The sequence below is a fragment of the Alexandromys fortis genome, unplaced genomic scaffold (assembly GCF_014885135.2).
Source record: "Alexandromys fortis isolate MF-2015 unplaced genomic scaffold, M_Fortis_MF-2015_v1.1 scaffold_37, whole genome shotgun sequence".
NCBI lineage: Eukaryota > Metazoa > Chordata > Mammalia > Rodentia > Cricetidae > Alexandromys > Alexandromys fortis.
Window position 1 is genome coordinate 7,478,259 of NW_026067914.1, and position 11,871 is coordinate 7,490,129.

At 50.0% G+C, this 11,871-nt stretch overlaps 1 protein-coding gene across 1 annotated transcript in view; it reads right to left on the bottom strand.

The window, feature by feature from the left end:
- Positions 1 to 10,902, bottom strand: part of Pdzd2 (PDZ domain containing 2) — a 336,232-nt gene extending 325,330 nt beyond the window's left edge. Inside the window, exon 1 of the mRNA XM_050139075.1 lies at positions 10,606 to 10,902. The gene's annotated coding sequence lies outside the window, so the exon portion shown is untranslated. The remainder of the gene's footprint in view (positions 1 to 10,605) is intronic.
- Positions 10,903 to 11,871: the final 969 nt, after the last annotated feature.

The window sequence follows — 11,871 nt, forward strand, 5'->3', positions numbered from 1 at the left end:
GTGTTATTAAAAAATAGTACGTCCAACTGTCTTCGCGTGCAGGTTCCGGCGAGGATCGGAACCAATGGAATCCCAGGAGCACACCAGGAACCAATAACTGAGAACGGTGGTGGGTGGTAACGTTCCACACAGAACAGCACAGAAAATTCATCCTGGCTCCATTGTGACTACCCACCTGCCTGTTACCAGGGACAATGAGCAGCAGCTCCTCTTTGGTAGCTGCTAAAAATAAAGGGTACTACCAATGAGTGGCACTTCACATGCACAACCCTCAGGCAAGTTCTGGTTACCATAGCAAACCTCACTCACGACCGCCGAGGTGGAGTGCATGCTGTATCAAATACCCAGGGTTCTGCCTTCCTGCGGGAAAGCAGCTACGTCTGCCAGCAGTGCTGATCAGCTGCGGTAGCCCTCTCCATGAGGGAAGGCCAACCAACACTTGTGGGGATTGGACATACTCTCAATTACAATTACTATTGGCCTGAAAGAGTGGGTTTTTTTTTCCTCCCCCAAATCTGGATGTTTACTTATGAGCATGCTGATGTAATTTTCAAGGTTGGCCTTATTTTTTAAAGATGTTTAAACTGAGCACAGTGGGTCAAGCCTGTTGTCCTAACTACTCAGTAGGCTGAGGCAAAGATCACTGGAGCCTAAGAGTTCAAGACCAGCTTGACCAGTATGGCAAGATTCTGAAAAGGAAGGGGGAGTGAAGAAAGGAGAGAGGGAAGGGAGGAGGGAGGGAAAAAAAGAAAGAAAACAGAGAAGCGAAGATTGAGTCAACAACAAAGGGGTGCAAGTAGCTGCTTTCTTTCCTGGCAAGACCTTGTTCTTGGCTTCTCCCATGAGTTGCCCAAAGCTGATGACAGAGGGACCAGCCTTTTAGCAAGATTCAATGGAGTAGGTTGTCTACCAACCTACAGACAAAGTCTATGTAGTTACCCAAGGACTCCATCATCGTGAAAGAGATGGAGGGGCCACAAAACCCAAAAAGTACAGAAAAAATTCTCATATGTAAGGAAAACAAGACTAACAAAGACCTCCAGGATTCTTCCAAATCAGTTCTATCTCCTAAGCCCAAGCTCTCAGTCATGTTCTACACAGAGCCTCTGAGAAACAGGAATAGCCATATGCCAATGCTCCTCACACACTGAGTTTTCTAGATCCTTCCCTATTCATGAACTCAGGACATGGATGCTCAACACTGTTGGCTATAAGAATTGGACCTGGTCATCTCTACCTTCCCTATGAGGATTCAAGGAAGACCATTTAACCCATCAAATCTCAAGATGGATCAGAGAAAGTCTTAAGCCCAAAGGGGAGAGAAAGCAAAATTAACTTCTTGGCGTCTCAGGCTTCAATTCTAGGCCAACTTCTCCGAGATTCTGCGACTGAGATTTCTTCCCGACGTATTAACCATCTGTGAGAAGGAAATGAACTTTTAGAAGACTCAGAAGTCTGTAGGGACTGCCAGGATCCTGGGCCATTCCTGCTTCTCAGAGATTCCTTGTAGAATATGGCTGAGGGCTCTGGTTTAGGAGGCACAGAGATCTGGACTCAAATGAAGAGGGCATGAGGTTGTCACTTAACCTTTCTGAGACTGTATCCCCTGATACACTCTGTGAAATCGGGGTGTCTGAGAACAGTGAAGTGTACAACGGTTCCACAGTTGCCAATGAGCTAGAGGTGGAAAGACAACTCCAACCAGCAGAAACTAGTGCATAGCAGGAACAAAATAAGGTCTTTGCTTTAATGATGTTCATATTCCAAGAGGTGATACAGAAAATAAGCCAACAAATCAAGGCTCTATTTCAAACAGGAATCATGTTAATCACGTTATGGAGCCCCAGAAGGTTCCATTTTATATGACCAGTTTGTGGTGCTCTTGGGGGAAGCGTTCTGAAAAGCGGAAGAGCCCCAGTGCATGATGGGACATGGTAGGTTCGAGAACTGAAAGGACAGTGCGTCAGGCACAGAGGTAGGACAATGGGTGGTAACAGTCACAGGAGATATGGGTCTGCCCAAGGGACGCACATCATGCTCAAATCACACTGAGTAAATCTTAAGTCTAAACTTAGGAAGTGACATGACTTGAACTGTGTTTTAAAGATTATCTTTCTAAATTTTATTATTGTATGTATGTGAGTGTTTTGGCTGCATGCTATGGACTGAGTAGTCACTGGTTCTCAATCACCTCTCCAATGTGAAGACACCATCGCTGGACTACTAGACTATGGTGGTGTATAAGCCAGTCTAATAAACACCCATTTTAATAGATTTTCAATCCCATCGGTGCTGTTCCTCTAAAGAATCCCAACTAAGACAATCTGCTTGTCACCAAATTTAACCTCAAATGTCCTTAGAAAAGACACAAAGTGGAATCATGCCATCGTGAAAGGACACACACATCACACACACGTGCGTGCGCACACACACACACACACAAGAGGAGACGGTCGTGTGATGACAGCGGCAGAGAGCGGAGTGACACAGCCTTAAGGAATGTCAACAGACACCAGAAGCTGGAGGAGGTGAGCCATGTTTTCCCCCCTGAACCATTTGGAGAGAACACGGACCTGCCAAAGAGCTTGACCTCAGACTTCTGACTCCCAGAACCAGGAGAAAATGCATCTCTGTTGCTTTCAGCCACCGGGCTTGTGTTAATTTGTTTTGGCATCCCTAAGACCAATAAAAGGCTACACGTCACTGGATTATTATGACTTGAATGAGTTGAAATGTGTAAAGTGTTCAGAATAGTGCTTGCCAAAGAGGAACATTAGAAGCATCTTAATTTTGACCACACACTCACCATTGTGCTGAATCCTGGAGAGCAAGGGACAATGACAGCTCATCTGAAGATAGGCTCATGCTCAAGGTAAGGACAGTGCTCAGGAAACCGGGCAGGCGAGGGACCAGACGGTGGACGAGCGCTTCAGGTACCAAGGATACCTCCCTGGTGCCCGACATTGCTGTCACCACAATCACCAATCCAACAGTCAATCAGCTTTACACCTGCTTAGGGTTTCCAGGATCAGCACTAGACTCAGAGAGAGGGCGAAGCCAATCCTTTCCGGAACATTCCTCTCTTCACGCCTCTCACGGCCAGCTCTCACGAGAACCCTTTCTGATGAGGACACTCGGAGCTTATTTTCTGGGCACAGCTGTCTCTTCTCTTAGCCTAATGATATTGGGAATCACAATGACCAGGGCAGCGTGGGGGTGGAGAGCAGTTTAGGGGAAACTGTGGGAGGGAGCCATGCCAATTTGGTATGCTGAGTGATTTGTAATAGTATCTGCATGGCTGCTTTAGCCTTGAAAGTTAATTTCCTCACCAGGAGACCCATATAGCTCAATCTAGTTTTACCCAAATCTCTATAAAATACGCTGTGCCAAATAGGGCAGGCAACAGGGTTTCGGGAATGGTCTGACACACAGCTGAAATCCGACATTTTATAAGTGTCTGTTGGCCAACACACACAAACAGAGTTTATTGCTATCTTATTTCATTAACCTTGGCTCCATTTGCATCGTCTTGGGTGTAGAAAGAGCAATGCCGGAACACTTGAGAAGAGATTGAGATTGCCTGTGTTCACCCATGTGTAAACCTGAGTCATATGATGAGCCCCCTACTGCTTCCTATACAGAGGGGTCAGGTTGTGATGACACTTCTGGGGGCCACATCACTGGAGCTCCTCAAGGGAGGCAGCATTATTGGGTGTTCAAACACGTATATTTCAGTCAAAGTCATTCCAGTTAAAAGACACTATAACTCTCTGCAGGAAGAGAGGGGAATAGACTATCAGAATTACAGTAATAACCTAGCATATTTAAACAGGATGAACCCAGCTGGCCTTTGGTGAAGAGTGGGGAGTTGCTGTTTATTCTGTCTCCCTGTTGAGGAATTCCTACGTCTCCTGGGGCAACTGTAGCCCCAGGCATGTTCCCAGGAAGCCAAAGCTCCCAGAATCCCTGACCCATCCCACCAGCTTCCTCCTGGTGCCCAGAAACCACCCCTGCACAGAAGCCCAGATCCCTGACTTCCGTCCCCTACTGAGAACAACAGCGTCCAAAATTGCCCTCTTGCTCACCCCTCCTCCCAGCTCAACTCCCACTGCCTTAGCCGGCAGGTGCCAGCCAGGAACTGACCTTGGGTTTACACAGCACTGAGTATGCCCCTGCTCACAGTAGGAATCCCCTGTGGCATGATCTGAATGGCATCTTTATTTTTAGCCAGGCAGGACAAGCACTCTTTTGAGGCCAGGACAACAGGGGCTGCATGCTTTAAAGTGGATGATTTGGTTGAGATAACAGAGTGAAACTAGTCCTTACAAAGTCAAGTACTAGAGGTGCCCAAGTGTTGATAAGAGTGATAAGTGTCCCAGGAACAGAGCTGCTCAAATCCATTTCCACTCCTGCAAAACACCTCGGAGAACCCTGTCTGGGGCATCATTCTGCAAAGGACAAATAAACCACAGTGGTCTCTCTGCCCAGAAACTGTTAAACCAGCACAGGTCCTATTGGGTAAGGCCTCAATTGACTTCAACCTGCAGGCAAAGGAGTAGATTACCCTGTTCTAGGATTTGCCCAGTTTTCGACTCCTTCTTATCCTCCTGGAGGGACCCAGCTGCTTCTGACAAATCTTTCCACTTTCTTACTATTATTTCATCCAAAATTTAAAATAATCCTCTGTGTGAAATAAATCCAGATTGTACACAGAAGTTCCCCATCCCTGCTTCCCCCAAACCGCCAAGTTGTAAGAGTACTTTTGAGTCACAGGGGGAAAAAAATCCCCTAATGATGATTTGAACATGGGCCAGATGTTTGCTGCTGTCTGGTTTCATTAGGTTGTGTCAGAAAGAGTTAAGAACCTTAAGGTTTTTGTTCTCTGTAAGTTTCTAGCCAGTCACTTGCTCACAATGCATTCAAATAGGTAGGAAAAGCATGGAACAGCCAGGACCGGATGTGACAGGGACTGAGTCAGGTGGCAAGGGTGTCATCTGACATCTGAGAGAGAGATGGCCCCCAGGTGAGTGACAGAGTCTGAGCAGATACAGACGTCTTGTCCGCACACCTGCCCCTCAGCAAACTAGTCCCTTGGCCTTGTCACAGCACAAGGGACAGCTGCAACCATTGAGTAAAGTCAGGCTGTAAACACATGGTATTCTGTCAAACACATTTGTCAACAGAATATAGAACCCTTCAGTTCACAATCAGGCTGAATCACATGGCCTGCCTGGCTTCCAATGTCTATCTACCCAGAGACAAACTCTACCCCTTCCCCATTTCACCAATATGAGGGATTTCCAAGTTTTAAATGTCTTAAGGTATCTGTCTTTTTACATGCAACCAATGCATAAGCCCAAAGGACAGCGTGATCCAGGCATGAACCAGCCACTTGGAAAATGAAGAAAGGGAGAACCGCATTCTAGACTTCTATTTCTCCTCAAGTTAATTTAGCTCAGTATATATCCATTGCGTGTTTAGGACATAAAGAGAGGTGCTCCATTTCTCCTCTTCTTCACTAGTAACTAAGAATATTTCCTTCATTTTTCTGTGTGCAATCAAAGGTCCATTAATAAAACCGAGTGGGTACAATGCTTCCTTTTTCGCCTGTTGCATCAGACTCAATTGCTTTGAATTTGACAAGAGTCTTCGGATAAAGCAAGGGTCTGCTGCAGCTCTAACTCTGGCTGAGGGATGGAGCCACTGCTCTCTCTTTCCCAGGCCTCAACTTTCACAAAGACAGGACCTGGAAGGGATGAGATATGGTCCCTCTCCAGATCACAGGGGGACAGGGCAGATCATCCTGATGAGCCCAGAAACTGGACCTTTGCCTAAGAGGGACGTCAGATGAAGGTGGAGCCACTACTGTAGGCCAATAGATAAAACCCAGGGGTTTTCATGTAAGAACAGCAAGGGCAGGCGGGGCAGAGCAATCCAAGGCTCTTCCTCCAAGCCTGCATGGTCAAACCTTCTCTAATGTTCCCCCAACTATACTCAATGGGAACGGGGAAGTAAGAGATGTATTCCCTTCTCATCCAGCTGTTCCAAGGGCCTACTGCACACTGGAGGCAGTCATCTGGGAACTTCCACACCTCAGCACCTCTTTGTATATCTCTTAAAAACAGCTGTGAAGTAGCTACTCGGAAATTCCAATGACCCGGTCATCAAGAAATTCTCCGCGTTGCCTAAATTCCAGCCAAGTCTCCTCCAGTCCAGGAATCCTTCTTCTTCCTCTTAGCAACCTCATAGAGAACCAAACTCACCACTCAGGGTGAGCAGTGACCCTGCAGGGTCTTCCTTCCAAGCCCCCAGCCTAAGGAGGAGTTCTCAGCCGAGCACTCCCAGATTACCAAGAAGACTTGAGTCTGTGATCCCCGGGGTGTGGCACTGTAGGCTCCTCTCTCCAGTGTGCTCCCAACCTCTGTCTTCCTTCTTATGAGAAGGCAGAAGGCAGCCTTTTTTCCCCTGTACCTTTTCTTGATTGTCCCCAACCTCATCCCTCTCAGACACCCCTTCTTTGGATTTTCTGTTTTCTCCTACTTTTCTGTTGCTTGCCAAACAGGTTCTGGGAAGGGGAAACTGGGACTCATTCCTCAAAACACTTTCCTTCAGGTACCACTACCTTCTCCAAACACTCCACAGCGTAGCTGGTGCTCAGGAGGCCTGTTTTCGCTCTTTTCAGTCATGCTCTTTTGTAAGCTGGCTCAGTGACCATTCTTTGGAGCAGTGGTTCTCAACCTTCCTAATGCTGCGACCCTTTAATACAGTTCCTCATGTTGTGGTGACCCCCAACAATAAAATTATTTTTGTTGCTGCTTCATAACTGTAATCTTGTTACTGTTATGAGCTGCAATGCAACTATCTGTGTTTTCCAATGGTTTTAGGAGACCCCTGTTAAAGGGTCATTTGACCCCCTAAAGGGGTCACAACCAACATGTTGAGAGCCTCTGCTTTAGATTGTTCTCAGTCTCTTCCAGTGGCCTTACCTCTTCAACTCTCTGTGCACCAGCTTCACTGCCTGTCTCTGCCCCACCCCCACACCCCTGAGGGCCAGCCTGGCTCTTCCTACGTCATGATGAGCTCAGCCTCCTGCTGGGCACTCAGGGGACATTCCCGAAGACAGAAGAAAGTCTCTCAGAGGTTCAGCCTCCTCTTGAGTTTGGCTGTGACCTTTGGGGCCAGTGGGTGGGTGGTGGTGGGGGGGGAGGGGGACAGTTCTTCTTTGAGATAGCTTTTCCCCTTGTGGTTGATGTACCCAGGCCTAGGGCTACCTTTAGATGGCGATGCCTCTCCACCAAGGTATGACGCACTAGCTTCATGTGATCTAGGTTAATAGTCTTATTCCATTGCCAGCCCACTAAGCGCTCCCTCTCAGGGTTTAGAGATCCCAGAGTGCCATCAGCCTGGGGCAGTTCCCCCTTGACTCTTTTTGTCTAGACTGAGGCCACTGTCCCAAGGCTCATGTGGGCATAAGTATACAATAAGGTCCTAGAGCGGTGGTTCTCAACCTTCCTACTGCTGAGAACTTTTAATATAATACCTCGTGTTGTGGTGACCCAAACCATAAAATTATTTTGCTGCTATTTCATAACCATAATTTTTCCACTCTTATGAATTGTAATGTAAATATCTGATGTCCAGGATGTCTGACATCTGACCCCTGTGGGTTGAGAACCACTGCCCTAGAGAGACAGGGCAGCCTGATGGGCAGGTCCTCAGGCTCTCTAGAGTGGGCAGCAAAGAAAGCAGCACAAGGTCTCCTGGGAGAACGGTGGCAGAGTCACAGATGCGGCCCCGTAACTGGATCTTGATGAAGAGGAAGTTTGTCTGGACCACCAGAGAAGAAAGAATATTAATCTAGAATTCACCGCCCAGGGGAAATGGCTTTGTAAGGCAAAGAGCATAGGTGTTAAGGAAGACTATTCCTTGACTCTTGCACATGTGTGTGCGCGTGTCTGTCTTATGTAACTGTATGTGTCGCGTGTGTGACGTGTGTTTGTATCTGTCTGTCATGTGTGTATGTGTGTGTGTGCATGTGTGCACACATGTGTGCTGGGTAATGTGGCAAGAGAGAAATCTAGGCAGACAGTTAAGGTTTGAACTATTTATCCCATAAGTCCCCAGGGCCTTGACAAGTTTTGCAACAAATAGTGAGAAAAAGAAGGCTGGGGGCGGGCTGGGTGGTTCGGTTGGTAAAGGTACTTGCTATGCAAGTCTGTCTACCTAGACCCTGGGACCCAAAGTGAAAGGAGAGAACAGTCTCCACAAAATTGTCCTCTCACTTCCCCACATGAGCCATGCCACACACCCACAGATGCTCACCCACACGTATCTACAGACAGACAGACACACACATACACACGGACACACACACACACACACACACACACACACACACACACACAAAGTCCGGGAGGATTTCTCCAGATTGCTGCCTTGTCGAATGGTAGAAACCCAAACTCCCTCATTTACCTCACCTTCTCGCTCTTAGAACCTGCAGGCGGCCTTTGTTTCTGCTTGCTAAATCCCACCCATGCCCGCACTTCAAGCCCACGGCTGATGACTCTCCTTCCTTCCTCATAAGCTTCCAGCCGCCAGCTCAGGACCACGCTGCCTCCCCCCCCCCCCCCCCCCCCCCCCCCACCGCACAGCAACTTGCCGCCTCTCCTCTCTCCCCAGCTCAGTTCTTTCTGCAAGAGATTGCCCAAGAGCCCACACCTGATCAGGGCAGACCCTTGCTCAAAAATCCCAAACATTCCCCAACTGTCTGGAGAACTAGATTCCTGTGGGGCGGAGCTCAGCCTCTTCTGCTATGGCAGAATCTGGAGACAGGGTCAACCACACACCTAGGTGGCCCTCCGCGAGGCTTTCAGATCCCCATGAGGGAAAGGGGGGCCTTTTTCTCCTCCAGATCCCTGAGATGTCTCATTTGGAACACACTTGAATTATTCATGCAATTACCCCTTCAATCCGTCACCCACTAAACATAGGGGACTTACTACAGATCAGAAGGGCACCAGCTTGCGTCATAACTGCCCATCACTGTCGAGGTATCTGTCTCCTGCTACACCAAAATGTTCACAGCAGGGATAGAGCGAGTCTCATTCCTCTACACACATCTCCTGGAAACTCAGGGCCCAGCAAACCACAGGTGCTCCAAAATGATAGAAATGAATAGAGGAATTATCCTATGCTTCCTTAAATAGTAAACTGCTATAAGCGCATCCAAAATCAATTTCAATGATAGATTTAAAGCGTGATTCGATGTTTTTTCCAGGCGCTTATTAACTATGTCAAGGGAGATGCACCTATACACTTCACACCGTTTTGATTCTTCTCCCAAGACCTACCACCCTGCTTCTTCTACCCTGTCACATGCCACCCGAGCCCACACCATGGTGTGGCTTTTATAGTAGCAGCAGCAGCAGCAGCAGCAGCAGTTCTTGGCCCATCCCAATGGAAGAAGAAACTCATGTAGCCAGCACAGCCACCCACAGCCAGGGGTGTGCTCTGAGACATTTTATTCCGCCTGCACAAGCCGCCCTCCCACACCGCACCTGCCAGCCTCTACCTACCTGGCTCCCACCCAGAAGTCACAGCCCAGAAAAGGCTGACCCAGTGGGAACCGTGGGGACCTAAAGCCCAAGCCAGGAGCAGAGATGAGGGTGGGAGGACACTCCCTCCCCAGAAGGCGCCCCAAGATCCAGGGGTGTGTCCGCAATAGAAGCTCACCTTCTTCGGCCACTCAGCAACCACTTACCTATTCCGGAGCTTCATCGTGACTTGTCAAGCTAAACACATGGAAGAGGCAAGACCCAGCTCAAGCCTCCGACAATGCCCAACCTCTGACATGCTCCGGTGTCTGGGTGTCTCTTTCCAGTGTCTGCCACCACATATGTCAGACCTGGTTTGAGTCCAGTGTTCCTTATCAAGAACTATGCACAGAGTAGGACTGCCGAGGGCAGGCTTCTGGCAAACTCTGTCTGCGGTCCTAGATCCACCCCCCCAACTCAATTCACTCTGAGCTTCATGGTGTGTGTGTTGGGGAGACTTCGGAGGGGGGAGGGATACTTTGCCTACTGGAACATCCCTCCTCTCTCTGGCAGATGCCGTTATCACCCCAAAGATGTCCTTGCTCTTCATGCCCACTCTTTCTCGCCACGCTTAGTGGGCCATGGAGGTAGGGGGGATGTGAGGGTAGCAAGAAATAAAGCGCGGGACGATGGTCCTTCAGACAGTAACGGATTAGGGTAGAGAGACCAGCCAACACAGTGGGATAAGGGCTCTTGACCGGTTTTAGGTGTCCCAAGCAGTGCGCCTGCGGTTATCCGGCTGCCTCCGTCCCTCTGGGTCCATCCCTCTCCTCCACTGTGTCCCGCTTACCTCCCACCAGATGGAAGAGGAGTTTGCGCCACCTAACGTGGGCACCCACTTGGGTGCCCTCACTCACCCCTTTGCTTGGACCGGGATTCCCGTACCCGATTGCCACTGAACTTTCTCCGGCGCACACTGTCTTGGGGTTACCCGGCTCCGCTTCCCCGAGAGCCCACCCGAAGCCCCCACCTCACCCCACCCCGTCGCGGCCGCAGCGCCCGCTCGCTTCACCTGCTCGTGAGTCGGCAGAGGCTCGAGCCGCTCCTGGCGCGTCCAGACCCAGGCGCCGCCCGGCGGTGCCCGCGTAGCTACCGCCGCCCCTGCCACACCAGTGCCGCCGCTGCGCCTGCGGGGAGCTGCCGCGCCGCAGGGGTTCGCCGGTTGCGGCGGGAGGCGCGATCCCGAGCGTCTTCCGATCGGCCCCGGCGCTCGGGGGGCGCCGGCAGCAGCCGCCTCGCCGCGTTCCACCGCCCGCCGCCAGTACGCACTGGCACTGGGAGTGAGCTGCTCGCTGCGCCGCGCAGGGGATGCTCCGAGCCTCCAGGATGGGCGGGGATTCCTTCCCTCCGCTGGAGTCGAGGGGCGGGAACTACCTTCCCGGAGTGACAGGCCCAGGGGGCGGGGATTCCCTGCAGGAATGACAAGGTGGGCGGGGATTCCCCCCGAGTAAGCCCCTGGGCGGGCAGGGCGGCTCTCCCAGGGAATCAGCAGTCCTGGTGCGCCCGCTTCCTGGGGATCCTGGGAGGAACCGATCCAGGGAGACTGCGGCTCAGAATTGCCAGGCAGGCAGGGTATGGGGCGCCATCTAGGTGAAAGAATGAGAGCTAGGAGACTTGAACTTGCTTTTGTATAGCACTTAACAGCGCCGAGAAAAACGTCAATTGCCTCATCAGAGAATGGGTGGGCAAGACAGACAGGAGAAGAGTCAACCTACCCTGGCCAAGTTATGCAAGCTACCCTGGCCTCTGGTCCTGAGGATACCAAAACTTAATATAGCACTGGTGTGGGCATTCCTCCGGAGAGATCCTCTTTGCGCTTTAAGAACCTCAGAGCTGTTAATCCTTCAATTAAGCCGCTAGAGGAAATTCCATGGACCCCAGGAAGAAGGATTTGGACCTTGTGAGCTCTAGTCAGGGGCTCCTGCTGAGTAGACCTCAAGCGCTAAGGCCAACCGCCCTTCCCCTTGTTCCAGGTCACTGGGGGAATGGGAGCCTTCGGCTTTTCGGATGTTTCAATCTATAGATTTTCAGGAAGCCTTCAAATATTTTTGTCATCCTCGTCATTCTGCCTACCACAGGGAGAGGACGATAAGCGTATAATAGGGAGACTGCACAGCTCTGCAAATTAAGCTCTCTGGAGAGGAAAAAGCTGGTCTTTTTCAAGAGCTGGCAGATAAGGGCAAAAACATACGAAAAATTACAAACCTCGGGATCCCGAGTTGTTGAATAATGCTTTTGACATTTTCTGCAGAGCAGTAATTGGAAATCTTTGCTTTGA